We start from the raw sequence: 17,427 nt of genomic DNA on the forward strand, positions 1-17,427 counted from the left end.
AATCAGATGTGGCTGTTATGCTAATTTATATTAGATATCTTATTTCAGTAGTAACAGGCCTTGCTTTTGTCAAATCAAGTACATTTAAATTCCTTTAATTTTTTTTTAATGGAAAACATTTCCTAATATCCATTAATACTTAATTTTGAATAGCATGCTTGGAAAACATTGTTTCCCACCACTCTCTGCTCCCCACCCCAAATTTTAAATATTTTATATGTATAGAGAGATATTGTCACAGCAATTATTGTTGGGAATCTCATCCAAGTCATGCTAAAGTCAATGAAAAGACTTCCATTGACTTTAGGGAGTCTTTGATTCAAATCCCACTGAGGCCAATTGGGAGTTTTTCAATTGAATTTAAAGGGAGCCGATTAGGCCCCAATGTACACCATGAAAAAGTAACCTGAGCAAGCATTTTCTAGGGTTTTAACAGTTTAGATGTACAATACCAGTAAGGAACAAATAAGCACTGAAATATAAAATACCAGGAAGTATTTAAAATACCTTTCTCCATAAAAAAACCAGTAAATCCAATAATCCAATAGCAAAATATTGCCAGCTAACCTTTTGGAAGAGAAAGCAGTGATGTGTAGTCTAAGTATAGTCACACTGTTTACCTGTCTTTGAACAGAGCAGAATCTGAGCACATTCTTCTTTCAAGAATCTTAAGTAAAATAGCTCTGCCCATTGTTTAAGGAGCAACAATTAAGATAAAGCAGAAAGCTTCCTGCTGCTTGCAACAGCAGCTCAGAAGAGAAACTGTATCATGAAAATGAAGAAGACTGAACAATGCTTAGCCACCAAGAAAAAGAATCCTATGTTTAACAGCAGTATCTAGTGAGTCCTGTCATAACAAAAGAAACAAGTACACCATCAGCAAGACAGCAGAATCATAAGTGTAAGCATAATTCACCAGTTTAACTCAGTTGTTAATTGAAGGAAAGTGGAAGAAGAGGAGAGATGGAAACCAAGTTTTTGAGTAGAATCCTGCTCTGCAAGTTGCACTGTTGTAATAAAACAGCAAAATAATGGTTCATTTTCTGGCAAATCATTTAAAATCAGTTACTATGGACAAGTCTTATGCTAGTTAATAGAATGAAAACTTTTCTATCAAGTGTTTAAACCGACTTACAGAAATCTATAGTAGACAGATAACAGCCTACTGAGGTGGGGTGAATGCCACTCCTAAGCTCATTACCCCAAGCAATCCCAGTAGCATTCTCCCTACTTGACCACTAGCTCTGTGGTCAAAATGCCTCTGGGGGTTTTCACTGGTATGTTGCTCCTCCACCCACACCCCACCTCCACTCTGTACACAGCAGCCTACCAAACCCACAGCAATGCCCCAAGTGTTACTATTTCTGACTAGGAATGCTGTCTTTAATAATACAATGCTAGAAGAAACCCCGATATTTGCTGTTAGCTGTTTAGCTCTCATGCTTTAAACAGACATTCAAGTGCACTGACATTCAGGAACAAAGTTGAGTGGACACTGGCCCTCATCATAGCAATTTCAATTAGTTTTATACAAGTTTCAACAATCAAACACCCCAGAGAAAGCAAAGTATGTGACAAAGAGGACTCTGTTAAACAATTAATGTCACTTTCCATTATTGCTTCAGTCCCAATTTACAGAGCAAATAAATCAAAGTCACCACAGATGAAGCACACTAGCTGGCTAACACATGTCTGTTCACAAACGACATGGCAGCAGGAACACATTAGTCAGGAAAATGACATTTCAAGATAACCTTTAGAAGGTTTAACTATGCTATTGCTTCTAATTGTCCTAAATTACTGTTTATAAAGAAACATATTTATTAGAGACAGAAGAAAGGGTGTTGAGAGGAGATGGCGACAGTGAGATGGAAGAGCAGATCAACATCTGAGTAATAATCACTGAAGCAGCAACTCTCTGGTTCACTATCACAGGCTGAGTCCTAGTGTTGACAGCACTGGGGAGAAACTATGTAGCAGCCAAATGCAGTAAATTTCACCATTTCAGCCTTCCCACTTATGAGGGTTATTTTTCCATACTGGCTTCCGACCTACTAATTTAAGAGAGCCTCATCCTGTGAGCTGCTGGGAACGACTTCAAGGCACTAAGCACCTTAAATTCCCTGGGTGATCAGAGGGAACTGAGACTGCTCAGCATGCTACAGGAGGCAGCCAGCAGTAGCTCGCTGACAGGAGCCCATGCCTTCCAAACGGGGTAACGTGAAAACTGTACTGACTTCCTCTTCAATCAGGAGCTATTAAGTATCAGGAAGAACTACTTAAATGGACCTCAGCATAGAAGAAGATGGAGCAGTGGATGCAATTGTTTGACAAATATATGCAAATATGGCATTTCTGAAAATGCCCTGCAGTGACTGCTTATCACTGTAACCTCTTAAAGTCTTTGCTGCAAGCAGAGATGTGCTCAAAGGCAGGCAGAAAAAAATAGTGGTGACCAGAACATGCCTGGCCCCTACATGTGTTCATCTCTGGTGGACCTAGTCATAAATGCAGTCCCTCACCACATCTGAGGTTGTAATCTGGTTTAATTGTCTCTGACAGTGTTGGGCACCATGGGGCCTGGGAACATCCCCCTGCAGGCCCCACCCATCATCACAGCCATATGAAAACTACAGGTAGGGGCAATTTTCATATTGGGTTTCCCTACATTTGTAATGTTTTTTCAGGTGTAAAGTTTAACTTTTATACTATGAAATAAATATGGAATCTTAAAAAAGGGTCTACTAAGTAATCTACAAAAAGGTCACATGTTTTATTGCTTTTAATGAATTGTTGCAGTTCAGAAGTTTCCATTACAGCCTGACAATTAAGATTCTAATAAACTGAGGAGCTACTAATTGACTTATTCATCTCACAAACTGAGGATCCAGCTAGTAATCTGTGACACCTTTTACAATTTTTGACCAAAAATCATTCACATTTTGCAATCCATTTAATGAACAGATTTTGTGTAAACTGCCTACCTTTCCTCTCCTCCCCACAAGCTTTGATTCGGGGGAGGGGGAAGAATCCCCAAACACAGGGAACAAGGTATCCTGCTACAGATTGTGTTAATAGGTGCAATGGTAAGATATTGCTATGCTAGAGCCAATGCACTGGTTGTGGACTCAATATCACAAATATATGATAACTGAAACCACAGAATCTTTGGAAATGCAGTCAATTTGACTCAATATCAAAAGGTCACTCTGTTCAATTTATACTTGATGCTGAACACAATATTGAGAAAACACCTGAAAGCAAGTGATCTCATCTGCAGTTTGGGCCTCAATATTTACTGGCTATATAAGGTAGTTTGCTGATTACTAAGCAAATGCATTACATATGTTTTGTATTGGTCTGAGCTCACCAGAGGGATTTTTAAAGTTGTACAGAAGTTGACATATAGAAACATTACTAAATATCTGATCACGAGCTGCAATTTCATAGTGCTGAGACATAGCAAGAGCTCTCCCCCACTCTAGAAACAAGAACAACAATGCACACGTGCTGCATCATGACCTTTTGTAGCAGAAGCTCCATAAGGTGCATGATCAGAGATGGAACTGGACAGACAAGAGTGAACTTGGAATATTCTTGCCATTTCCCTTCCCACAAAGAAGAAAGTGCTCAACTGCAAGACCCCACCCATATCTTAGGGAGAAGGAATAGAAGACATTGGCAGGAACATAAAGGAGACAGAAATCTGATTGAGAGTTAGGAGACCTGAGAGTAGAGGGAGAGGAGAAGGAGAAGATTTGGAAATTTGGGCTAAGGTTACAGTCTGCAGATAAGTGAATGTGCCTGTGAGGTCCAGCACCAAATACTAATGAGAGAGTACAGGGAAGAAAGGAATGGCACAGCTGAGAAAGGAACTTGGGAGTACTCATGACAATGGTGAAACCAGGAGAATAGCCAGGCCTATGAAAAGTACCTGAAGTTGCAGCAGGCAGGAGGACAGATCACTCATAAAGGGTGTATCAGAAGTTAGGCCAACATCCATGCTTACTATTTGGCAACTTCCTCTTTTGTGGCACATGGTGTGATGCACAATTACTTCCCCATAAGCTCACTGGCTTTCCCCATTCATAGAGTGACATGGTCCTGAGCAATAAGCCACAGGGAGATTATTAGTTGTGATGGTGTTCCTAAAAATGTTAGGAACTTCACAGTCACAGACACAGTTCCTGACCCAAGGTTCTTAAAATCTAAAAGTTTTGTCTTAATTCAGACAAGGCATAATGACTAATGAACACACACAACATTTTTAAAAAGTGGAAAGAGGAAAGAAAGCGCAGTAATATGAGGAAAGAGGAAAGAAAGGGCAGTAATAAGACTGCACTGATGCACTGGCCTCTCCCCCTCACAAGTATTATGCTACAAGTGTCAGAAGTATTTCAGGCCAAGTACTCCAACACTGAATGCTTGCTCACATTTATTGATGTATTTAATTTATGTGGCAAGCCTATCCTAATTTCTACGTGCACCTGCAGGATTTTTAAATGCTCACACACCTTGGGTCCACATATCTGCCTGCTAGGCAGCACCGTGCATTAGGGAGAGAAGAATTGCATCTCACAATATTTCACTGATTATTTCACAAATGTAATTTCATAGATTTCATAGACATTAGGGCTGGAAGGGACCTCGGAAGATCGAGTCCAGCCCCCTGCCCAAAGGACAGGAAGTCAGCTGGGGTCATAGGATCCCAGCAAGATAAGCATCCAGTTTGCTCTTGAAGGTGTTCAATGTAGGTGCTTGAACCACCTCCGGTGGCAGGCTGTTCCAGACCTTGGGGGCTCGGACAGTAAAGAAACTCTTCCTTATGTCCAGCCTGAAACGGTCTTGTAGTAGTTTATGACCATTCGACCTAGTCGTCATCCCTTGGATGCTCTGGTGAACAAACGTTCCCCCAGTCACTGGTGGTCACCCCTGATAAACTTATAGGTGGCCATCAGATCACCCCTGAGCCTGCGCTTTTCCAGGCTAAAGAGCCCCAGGGCTCTCAGCCTGTCATCGTAGGGTCTGCTTCCCTGACCTCTGATCATGCGTGTGGCTCTTCTCTGGACTCTCTCAAGCAAATTGATGTTAATCCTTCCTTTTCTTGCTGGTAATACCAGGCACCTCGGTAAAGATGTACTATGTGACACTTTATTCCCTTCCCTTAAAATTTATGAAATATAGTTATATTATTTTTGTTTATTCTTTATTTTAGTGTCACATTTGCTGTATTCAGTATAATAAATATTACATCAGGACTTCCATCATAAACCCCCACCTATTTCTGAGGTTTTATGACTACAAAAATAAAATCCTTTTGGGATAAAATTAGAGCACAGGAGGAAATTTTTTCTTTTTAGAAAATGTGGTTCACTTATGTGGTGCCTTTTTGTTGTTAGAGGAAATGAAACTATAGATATAGGTTTTTAAAGTGGTTTCTAATTTTTTTTGTTTTTTTTTAAAGAACAAAATGTTAAAGTTGCTTTGATCTAGTGCCTTCCGCTGTTTAAAAAACTGGATTTAATTTGACCAAGAAATTTGCATTTGTAAAGTATCTAATTCATTAATTACTTTGTATAATGTTTTAATTGATCAATGGGTTCAGCGTCATCAAACTTACCCAGTAAGCCTATTGAACAAGTATTTGAAAGAGAGGCTTCAGTTGTGCTCACACAGGAAGAGCAAGCATTCTCTGAGGCCTGTAGTGTGAATGGATCAGCACATTGTTAATACATCTGGGCTTCCCATAAACTTTTATTATGATCCAACTGGATGACTGCCAACATACCCTCATTTCCCATACACTCCTGAGCTGGCTTTGAGTTGATGCAGATACAACACAATATTCTTTCAGAAGACTACGGGCATATCTATACCCTAAAGTTTTGCTGGCCTACCTAATCCATCTAAGAGAACGGAAATAATACTCACACCCCAAAGTGACACACTTCCACTTGCAATACCCGCACCTCCTGTTTTATATCACATATAAAAAAGTGCTCTTTTGTCACTATCGGCATTCATACACATACATTTGTCTGTTCTGATGGGCGGGATATCCAGCCCATCAAAGCAGACTCGATTAACTGAGCTGACGCACCCGGCACTGTGTTGCATACCTTTGTATAAACTGCAAAATGTGCATCAGCACTGAGAAAATGGTGGTAGTGCACTTTTGAACTAAAACATCTTTGATGTGTTTTAGTTCAAAACCACACTGCCACCATTTTCTCAACACTGATGCGCATTTCGCTGTTTATGCAAATGCATGCACCGCAGTGCCAGGTGCTTTTAAAGGTGCCCCGTGCTACAGCACAAGCATGTGTGCAACTAATGCCCTAGATAGTGTATCTCTACAAATGAGCTTTGCTACTATAGTTTTAGTGGTGTAGTAGTGCAAGTTAGCGCCAAACCTAACAATGTCAAATAAAATATGTCAAACTCTATTCTTGGATATACATTAAAATTAATGGGAGCTGCATTTAAGTGTCTGAGGAAAGATTTGGCCTGGTAAGTCCTATGGCACCTATGCAATAATGTGGCATTCCTTCTACATATCTATTAAAGACCTTTGGCTGAACACGTTTCTATCAATTAGCATTCCATCATGTTTCCCTTATGTTGTCATTGCCTGCATGTGATGAAAACGATCATACAGTGAAGCACATATTCAGAATGTGAAGATACTACTAAGATACTACTAGTAAAGGAAGCGTGGCCAGGTGAAGATACTGACATGACATGGAACACACATGAATGTTGCCATGCTTTTCAGTCATATTAAATCAATTCATGATATTTGAACAACTCCCACAACTCACAAAGTGGTAAGAAAATGATGCTGTCTAATATGCTTCTAGTGCACCCCCTAAAATCTTCTATCTAAACAGAAGTCTCAGATTGTTCAGCCAGTCAAGGATTCTGATTGGTTGAGCTGTCTCAGCTACCTCATCATACCCTTAACCATATATTTTCTTGATGTGTGACCATGTCCTATGACTTTATTGTTATTTTAATACAGGAGTGCACGTGAATAGAATTATAAATTGAAGATGCAGAGTTTAAATGGCAAATATTTAAAAAATACACAGAACAACCACAGCAAGGCTATCTATTGCCAGGTTTTCTCTGGAGTAAGTCTACTGCTTCCTAGTTTCCAGTTATCCTGAAACTCATTAGTCATCACAGACAACGTTGATTAAATATGGTTCACTACAAAATGTAAAATGCTTTGCTAGTTTCCTCCAAACCACTTTGGCAAAGACTGAGCTGGGTAGCGCTTAATGCTGTAGTGCATGTTAAGAATCCCACAGGGGGTGCATTCCTTGCATTCAACATTAACATTTCTTAATCAAAATTGAATATACTGCTAACTCTCTGATAGTCTTTTAAAACTCTATGTGCTTGGTCACCAGCATCCACTGTGAAAGACAGAAGAGATTGCATTTTTCCCATTTCTTAGGTCTGAGACATACTGATGCCTTATCAAGTTTCTGTTTCATAAGAGATGGTGAATATGAACATAGGCATTTTTCTGCACTGCCTTTTTAAAAATAACCCTTCAGTGTGTTGGTGCAGAGCTGTAATTATCCATGCACTGAGTCTCACATTAATTAGTTGTAAGCTTCTCAAGCTGGGCACTAGGGCTGTGTGAAGCTTTGGTAACTGATTCGATTTGGAGGAGATTCGGCCCAATTCGGGGACTGACTCTCCAAATCCGAATCGAATCAGAAGACCAAGTAAAAGCTCCAAATTGAGTCAAAGAATCCAAATCAATTTGGAAAAGCTTCAGAAAAGATTCAGCTGATATGGAGATTCAGCCATAGACTAAACAGGCAGCTGACAGCTGCCTCCAGCTGGTAAGTCTGTTGGGCTTGGGGGAGGGGGGAGGGAATGGCCATGGAGAAGGGGGGGATTGGGGCTGGGACAAGCTGCCCAGCCGGGGCGGCGGGGCATGGGACGTGGGTGCAGCAGCACTGGGAGAAGGGGCTCTGCCCTGATGCTGCTCGGAGAGAACCATGCCTGCATCATGCCCCCCTTCATCAGCTGGGCAAATGGCAGCAGGGCAGAGCTCCCACAGTTCCCCCCACTGGGGCAGAGGCAGACACAGCCAGGGAGCCGTAGGAGAAGCCCCCATGGCTGCCCTGCCTGGCCCCATCCCCTGCCCGGCCCCAGCCTCCAGCACTTTAAAAAAAAAAAAAGAAACCCCAAAACCTCCCCACACTTACCCACTGCAGCAGTGGTGACTGGGGCTTCTGAGGGCTCATGGCAGAGTCCCCCTGCTCAGCACAGGGCAGTGGGGGGCACCGGGGATTGCCCCCCAACCACCTGCCACCGCATAGTAGCTGTCCCATGGTGCGGGTATAGGGCAGCTCAGCAGGGCACTGCATGCTCTGGGAACTGGGGCAGCTCTGTGTCAGCTGGAGCCCAGCAGCACTCAGGCCCAGCTCCCAGGCAGTGCGTGGCACCCTGCCAAGCCGCACAGCACCCACGCCATGGGGCAGCTCCAGCACAAGTGCCAGGTGGGGGGGCCATCCCTACTGCTCTGTGCTATACTGCCACCCACTGACCTGCACTGCATGGGGGGGGGGCTCTGCCATGAACCCTCAGAGGCCCCAGTCACTGCTCCTGCAGCCAGTGGGTGCAGGGCTTTTTCTTTTTCAAGTGCTGGGGCTGGGCGAGGCATTCAATAGGGGCGGGGCTGCACAGGGGGGGAGATCAGGGAGTGGAGGCTACACTACACAGCGGGGGCTCTGCCACTTGCCCCAGAGCCCCCACAGCTGCTGCTGCTGCCGGTGAGTGCAGGTTTTTTTTGTTTTGTTTTTATTCCCAGACTGCTCTGGCTGGGTGAGGGGGGAGGGGTATTAGGCGGTGTGGGTAGGTAGAGGGGCTATCAGGGAGTGGGGGGGGGGGCGCGGCTCTGTCAGGAGGCCCCAGAGCCCCCACAACCCCTGCTGCAGTCAGAGAGTGCGGGGATTTTTTTTTTTTCAAGTGCCAGGACTAGGCTGGACCAGGTGGGGGATGTGGCCAGGCAGGGTAGCCATGGGAACTTGTCCCATGGCTCCCCCCACCCGGGGACAGGCAGGCACAGCCAAAGGAGCTGCAGGAGAACCTGCAGCCGCCCAGCTCTACCTGCTTCTCCCCAGCCAATCCAAATCACCAGATCTCTCCGAGTCAGCGCCAAATCTTCCAAAGCTGATTCAGCCAAATCAATTCAGGACAGTGATCCAAATCTCCGAATCAAATCACTGTCCTCCAAAGCAGCTGAATCTGAATCAAATTCTTCCTTATTTGCAGAGGCCTAGTGGGAACAACCTTTTTTTTTTCATGTCTTTGTATAGTGCCTAGCATAATTGGGTCCTGATTTACTATTGGGATTTGTAGGTACTACTACAAAGCATATAACAACGTATGCTTCTATTTAATTCTTTTGCTAGGAACCAAAAGAAAAAGAATTTGTGTCCAGATGTTCAATTGCCATAAATCAGCACCTCTTCACTAACTACACAAATTAACAGCAGCTGGGGATCTGGCCCTTTATTCTTGGGGTATATCTATACTATTGTCAGAGCAGTAGCTACGCTGTAGTATAGAAATACCTATGTTCCCTTGGGTACCAGTAGCAGTGTAAGAACAACATTACAGAGCTCAGAACAAGCTGAGAAGCAGGGTAAATTAGCTATCACTAAACTCTATGCTACCACACTACCTTGCTACCTATACCCAAGCTATCTTGTTCAGGGCTAGAAGTCTGATGCATCTACACTACACTGCAATCATTGCTGTGACATCAACACAGACATACTGTAAATAGACACTGCCAAATGAAGCCGATCAGCTGTGCTGTGCTGTGTCTTGGCAGAGCCGATCTGCTTCGCTGGACGAAATACATGTCACCCGCTGTCCTGCCCATTGAACTTTTGAGACAATAGGCAATGTGTTCTCCCAGGGCTTGAGGGGCCTGGTTCTGTGTGCCCTGTGAATTTCTGCAGAGTTGAGCCTCTCAAGACTCTGAAGAGCCTGCCCAACTTTCCCCTCTTACAGAGACATGCCCTTGCCCTGGGCAATCTTGGGGCACATCTCTGCAAGTGAGAAAGCTGGGCTTTCCCCGGTTGTGGAGATGTGCCCCTGGAGATCCCAGATGTCTGGGGGAGTCTTTCTATAAGTAGTGAGCTCAGGCTCTTCTGCTTAGTGAGATACACCCCTGCAATCTCCAGGAATCTCAGGGCACATCCCTGCAAGCAGAAAACCCTTGCTTTCCCTGCTTACAGAAATGCATTCCCTAGGGTCCATCTCTGTAAGAGGGAAAAGCCAGATATGCACTCCCAGGGATTAAAGGGGCTTGATCCTTTGTGGGAATTCCTGGGGTATGCAGGATTGGGATCCATAAAGGCCCTGGAACACTAGCCCAAGGTGGTGGGCTGGAGAGGGTGGCTCCAGACTGCCTGGGCTCTCCTGCCTCAAAACAAACAGGTGCCTGCAGCTAAATAACAATGTAAATTGATACCACCTTTGTCACGGCCACAAATTTTGGGTATTTGTGAGGTAACAAAGGGTATGGAGATCTGTTGGCTTGGACTTTGTGCTGCCCTAAATTTTTATATGGCAACACAAAAGCAATGGAAGGAGACAGAAGTTTCCACCCTAAATTAATTCATATCCACTACAGGCAATATGTTGATGTGCTTATCAATTCCAAATAGCACTTTACTTGGTGTATAATCTCGAAGTTAGCATGGCTAGGGCCCTAAGCAACAGGAGGCATATACAACCAGGAATCTGTAGGATGTGTCCAATTTGCAAGAAAAAAGCAAGCTGCAGACACCTTCATCTTTATGGAAACAAGATCCTCAGAGACAATTGGTCCCAACATTCAATTTAACTTTTTTTTATTCATGTGGACTAAGGCTAGGGACAGACATTCAACAGGCCAAAGCCTGAATTTGAATCAATCTTTGCGGGTTAGTCTAACCTTCCTTGGTTGAACCGACCTGCAACAGCATAGACATTCCTTGTGGACTGAGGAAATGTGGGCACATGCCTGTAGTTGCTCAGGCCAGGAGCTGGGGGACCCTACAGTGTGCCCTCACCTGCAGGGAAGCTGTGCTGGGGGGTGTGGCCAGTCTGGCCAGTAGCCTGGGCTGAACTGGCCCCCTGTAGTCCCAATGCCCAGAGGGACTGCAGCCAGGTCTATCAGCCCTGACTGCTGCCGCTGCCACCGCCGCCACCACTCACCCCCTGCTTGGGGCACACAGCAGAATAAACCCACTCTGCCGGATGCCAGAGAATAACCTCTGCCCCCCACCGAAGGGGCCCTGCCGGCTGGTGTCTGGCCGTGCCCCGCTGGTGTTTGGCCACACCGCTGCCCAGCTGCTGCACTGGCAAGGGGAAGGGTCCTTGATGGGGGCAGTAGCCCCTATCATAGTGGAGAGGAACGTGAGCCCCTTCCCAGCAGGCGTCCCCCACGATGGGGTGGACAGAACTCTGGCAGACTACACGTGGCAGCACTAGGGCTCAGAGGGAGGGAGCCAGAGCCATCCAAGCCGCCGCTGCCATGATTCGTAGCATCTTTCCCCACCCCGCAGCACAGCCCCCCTGCTGGGAAGGGGCTCACGCTCAGGGAAACCATGACAGGGGCTGCTGCTCCCATCATGGTCACTCCCCCCTTGCTGCTCCAGCGGCCGGGTGGGGGCGGGGCCAGATGTTGGTGGGCAGGGCCTCTTAAGCAGGGGTCAGGGAGCAGGGTTACTCCCCCCTCTTCCCCGGGGCACCTGTCCAGCCAGCCACCACCATCACTTGCTCTGTGCCCAAGGCAAGCGGCAGAATAAGCCCCCTCCACCAGACGCCGCAGGGAGTGAGCAGCAGCGGTGGCAGGCAGACCCAGCTGCGGTCCCTCAGGGGCCTTGGGGATAGAGAGGAGAATAACCCCCCTCCCTGTCCTCTCTGCCTCTGGGGCCATTCCTCCCCACCACTGTAGCTTTGAGGAGGGAGTGCCCAGCAAACCCAGCTGGGGTCCCTGCCGGTGGAACAGGGAGGGGGGAATTAAACCACTCTCTAGCCAGTTCAGCCAAGGCTACCGCCAGGGCTGGCCAAGCCCCCACCACTGGAGCAGCCAGCACGGAATACTGCAGGTCTGTGCTGGTGGGACAGGGGAGGGAGAGGTGGGGAATAAAATTTTCCCCTGATGCCTTCTGGGGCCAGCACCTGACTATACCCCTGGCCCTGCCTGCCCCACTCGGTTGGGGAGCAGAGGGGTGGGGCTAGCCGTGCTCTGCTGGAGTGGAGAACCAGCCCAGAGAGCATGCTGGGATGCTGGGGCACTCTGGTTTAAATTAAACTAGGAAGGGGTCTGGGACAGACATTGCATAAACCGGTTTGAGCTCAATCAGTTAAGTCTGGTACTACATTCAACCAGGTTTATCTCAAACCAGTTTTGGCCGTTTTGAAACTGGTTTATGTGCACTGAACATCTGTTCTGTTACAAGTTTAAACCAGTTTCTGATCACTTATACCAGTTTATGTGTAATGTCTGTCCTTAGCCTATTTGTATAAATATGAAATACTACCTGCTGAGATCCATGTCCTCTTCTGACTGTACCTCTGTTTCAAAAATCAATAGTTCAATAGTAGTAGGCCACAAGAGCACACAATCCACACAATGGACCCCATTATGCACCTCCTAATGCAGCACTACACCCATTCTTTAGCTTGAATCCAATCATCTTTTACCCATTTGCCCCATCCCAGTGAAGTGGTAGAGAGAAGACTGAATATACTATATTAAACAAAACAATATGACCTTTGAAACCATAAACTTCAAGTGATGAGATACTCAGAACAAGTTTTGCGCAGCCAGTGGGGAGGAAGTGGCTGGCCCTCACTGTGTTGAAGCAGCAATAAAATACTGTTTTGTAAACTCAGTGAGGAATGCAAAGAGAGGTTGCACTTTATCTTACAGATCAATGCAAGTAAGGGTAGTATGTCAAGTAATAACAACCTGTTTGTAACTGAATAGATACTGTAAAGCTTTTGCACCCCCACCCCACCTCCAAATTATTAACGTTAAATGAACATTTCAGAATATCAGAAAGTTCTCACTATCTTCAACAGTGTGGAATATTCATGAGTCTTAAACTCAGTGTCCTACAACTATTATGATACAGATCCTCAGCCTGATTCTTCTCTGACCCATCACACATTACAAACCAAAGGCAACACAACTGAAGTCAGTGGATTTAAAGTTGTACAAATCTGGTATAAATGCAAAGAGAATCAAATCTCATAGGTCTTTCTTTCTTACTGAAAAGAAAAATTGAACGTATTCCTTTTCACTTAGGCATATCAATAACAATTGCCTGAACTGCAAAAATTCAGTTTCACCATTGGCAATGTAGTAATGTTTATTTCCATTAGGCTGTGTCTATAAAACCCACTTTTTATATCTCTTCTTCTACAGTTTCAAAACAGCAAAGCTTGACATTTTGGTCTCTGACAAGCAACACTTAATATTGGGATGTTTGAAAAATCTATATGAAGAAAGCTCTTAATATAAGATAGGCTGAACATTTTTACCACAAATGGTTTGTTTTAGCTATCTCTCTTCCTCATGTAAGACGGAAATCAGACAGCTTATTGGCTTAGCTTGTTAGGCCAGGTTAAAGGGATGCAACGCTGAAAGGCTCTTATAGAAGCTTACCCTTGGACTAAAAATAGCAGACACTAGAGAATTATCTTAAATACTACCAAACTTGTTCTGCACTGTGAATGCAGATAACTGTAATGTGTTTCCATTTTTGGTAGTTTTAGAGCTTTTTAAGTTATGCTTGCTTTAGCTGACTATTTAATTAGTTTCTGATTTTATTTGCCACTTTCTCTCAGAGAAATAGCCTCGGGGGTACTTTGCCTATGAATCCTTCTTATTTAGCAGTGTTTCTATTGTTAAGATCTAATGAACTGTTGGACCTGCCAAACACTTGGAATAGGTAGAAATGCCTCTTCAGAATATAAATATTCAACACATAGCAGCAAACAACAAATTAAAAGATATTCTTCCCCTGCCACTCCCTCATCCTCCTCTCTGTATCTCCCACCAAAAAAAATGATTTACTACACTAATAAATGAAAACACTAATTCTCATTTGCTATTTCTTAACTTTCTGGCCAAGGTTTTCAAAAGGAACCAATGATTTTGGGTATCCTCAATTTGTGGGGGCCTGATCTGCAACACATTATAACAAATGAATTCTCAACGTGTGCTCTAGGAAAATTAGGTTGCTCTAAGGTGTCTCAAATTAGGCATTTAAAATTTCTAATTGCATTTGCAAATCTTGGCCAGTTTCCTGTGCTGACAACCACACACAAATGTCACGGCAAGGACCAACAGAGAGAGCACAGATTAGACATTTTCAACCCTTATATTCACTTTAGTCTTATTACACCAAGCCTTGAAAATATCATGCAGTCATGTAGCATAAATGCAGTCATGTAGCATAAAGTAGAGAAGAGCAGGAATAGCATGACTAGTAATACTCTTATTGTTACCTCACCTCTGAATAAACACTCCTAGACACAGCTCCTTCTATTGTTGCTTGAGAACAGATTAGTAGCCTTCACAAGAATCAAACAGCACAAATGCCTCTGCAAACTATTTCCTACCCACTCCCTTTTACCTGAAGCTTTAATACTTTAAAACAATGACGGCATTGGAACAATTGCCAAAACTGCAGTATGAAATGGAAACTTATTCAGACGTGTATTTTAGCATTTTTTCCAGTAAGGCTTTTTTCCAGTAAGTCAGGTTTTACTGCAAATTTCAGAACAAGTTACATTTTGTATAATTGAAGTACATAAAAGACATATCAAGTGAGGTCAACTAACAGTCAAATGCAGAGTAAGTAAGGTTGAATGAGGACTTAGTGCTATGGAGCTGAGAGATTCTTTCCATACTGGTAGCAACATCTGGTTCTTTGGGCAGATGTCACATTAAGATCCTGTGGAGTTGGCTGAAGCTGTCCTTTTACATATAATTTTTCTTTGCCACACATTTAAGGGTGAAAAATGTGCATGCTCCTAAGCAGCAGCGGAAATCACAGATTCTTCATAAGATATATATATATACCCAGTACCTTTATATGCTAAAGCACGGTGGTATAACACAGCCACATGTCTTGCAACTGCCATTAAAACCAACCATATGTCTTCATTTAGGGGAGCAAGTTTTCTTTGCAAGTCAGGAGGTAAGTTCATAGCCTCTCTGTCAAATAAACAACATGCTCATTGTCACTGGGCTGCTGAGCAAGCCTTGTCTGAAAATGTGTGCTCAGTACTTGCATTCATCTTTTTCTCAGTCTTCCCCTTCACATTTATGTACAAAAATATTAATCTGGTTCATTGTTCTCAACTTCATTATATATCCTTTAAGCCCTCAATTTCTTATTGCTTATTTGTGTTACAATAGCCCCATCCAGCCTCAGCTGAGATCTTCACCCCATTGTGCAGGGTACAGAGAAATCAGTGACAGTTCATACTCAAAGAGCTCACCATACAAGTAGAAGAGAAAGAGAGAGGGTGGGAGAAAATATTATTATAATACTCATTTTTATAGTAGGGTACTGATTTGCAGAGATTAATTGACTTTCTCCAGGCAACAGAAACCCTGTAGCAGAGAGTAGACCTGTGCTATAACCAACAAGACAATACTTCAAAATGTGCAGGGTGCTTCACAGAAGACAAAAGAAGGTAAATTTTCTGGCTCAAACTGCTTACAGTGTAAAGTTTAGTTAGGACACAATGAGTAAGGATTACACAGAGGAGGAAGAAGGTGGACTTAAACAAGATGAGTTACAGCGATACAATGGTGTAGATATTCATTTTATGCAAGTGTTCCCCCTTGGGGGCCTTGGAGTTTCTGTATATAAAATGATGAGAGCATTCATTCACTTTTTACTGGAATTGCAAAAGTGAATTTTCCAGAGGGGTTTAAATGAAGAAAGGAAAGTGGGTTGTCAAAACACAGCAGGAAAGTATCACACACAGAGGTAGCAGGGATAAAACCGCTGAGATATTTATATAGGAGAAGGACATTAAAGATGGCATCACTGGCAGAACAAAGCAGAAGGAAAAAGGCTGGATAAATAGAACAAGATAGAATAACACATGGCTTTGAAAGTGAACGTTAAGACCATAAAGCTTAACATAGTTTAAAGACTACAAGGGAATAAGTTACAATAAAAAGACAACTAGGTAAATATCCCCCCAAAATGGAGGGGACACCCGAGAATATAGTGTTCACCCTTTCATTCACCCTTTATATTGCTTACTTAAAAATGCAAATAATCAGAAAAATATCCAAAACATTATAGAAAAGACACTACTGTATAACCATAAACACAGCAGACAGCTCAAGGTAGAGAAGAGTAGGTGGCAATAAACTCACTGAGGATGGAAATTCCATTTAGCAGTGTTCCATACCAAAAAATCTCTAATGACTCTAATGTAAGCAGACAAAGAATTTATCCTGGGGTTAAGATAATCTTTAAAATAAAGGATGCTGAAAAGTAAAACAATAGGAGCCACTAATTGCCCCATCTTTATGCCATGACAGTAGCTTTGGCCCCCGTTTCTTGAGACTCACATGGAAAAATTGTAAGATCAAATGGTAGACACCTAAAGAGTTAGATTTGAACTGTAGAGAAAAGAATGGTACAATGGTGCTCCCCCATTCGTGTCTACTCTTCTTTTTTAATATTTTCCTACTTAATTTTTCTTTTTGCCAATCAAGTAATGACCCTTGTTATTTTCTTCTGGGATAATTCTAAGGCTTCCAGATCAGAGATCACCTAGTTAAGAGACTCACTAACTAATAGAACAGTGTAGAGCTTTATTGTGAATTATTATAACTACATACCAAGTAACACACCTAGCAAAGGTCATCATAAAAGCTACAAGAGCCCAGAAGATTAGTTATGGAGAGAGAAGAAAAACTTCTTTGATGGGTGGAATATTTTCACAAAGATATTTGTGAAACAGCAGACAAAGGGAGTAGGAATTAGTATGAGGAACCATGCCATTAGTGCTAGCAGCTGATTGAGTCCTGATGTTTTTCCTTGTTTGCAAGGTGGGAAGGAAGATAGACTAGATATTGTGTGTTTATTGAAGCAAAAAGAGTAGAGATAAGATATAATCTAGCCAAATCACAGAATGCAATTTGGGAAGATGCTCACTTATGGAGTCTGGTAGAAGGGAAGGATTAGCAGGTTTGTCTATCAGTCAGTCAAATTGTGTACTGATGCTAAACAATTAATAGGCTCCAACTAGGAAAGAAAAACAAAGATCAGGGAAAGTGTCTCTACTTCTTCACATACGGAAAATATTCTGGTTATAGGGCTAGGAAGGACACCTATATATATCAAAACTTGCTCAAGTGTT

General features: G+C 43.3%; 1 protein-coding gene across 2 annotated transcripts in view; it reads right to left on the reverse strand.

The window, feature by feature from the left end:
• The window catches only part of PPARGC1A (PPARG coactivator 1 alpha), a 563,553-nt gene that overhangs the window by 39,569 nt on the left and 506,557 nt on the right, over window positions 1-17,427 (reverse strand). The gene's annotated exons all lie outside the window — the stretch shown is intronic.

Source organism: Alligator mississippiensis, chromosome 2 (assembly GCF_030867095.1).
Source record: "Alligator mississippiensis isolate rAllMis1 chromosome 2, rAllMis1, whole genome shotgun sequence".
NCBI classification, from domain to species: Eukaryota; Metazoa; Chordata; order Crocodylia; family Alligatoridae; genus Alligator; species Alligator mississippiensis.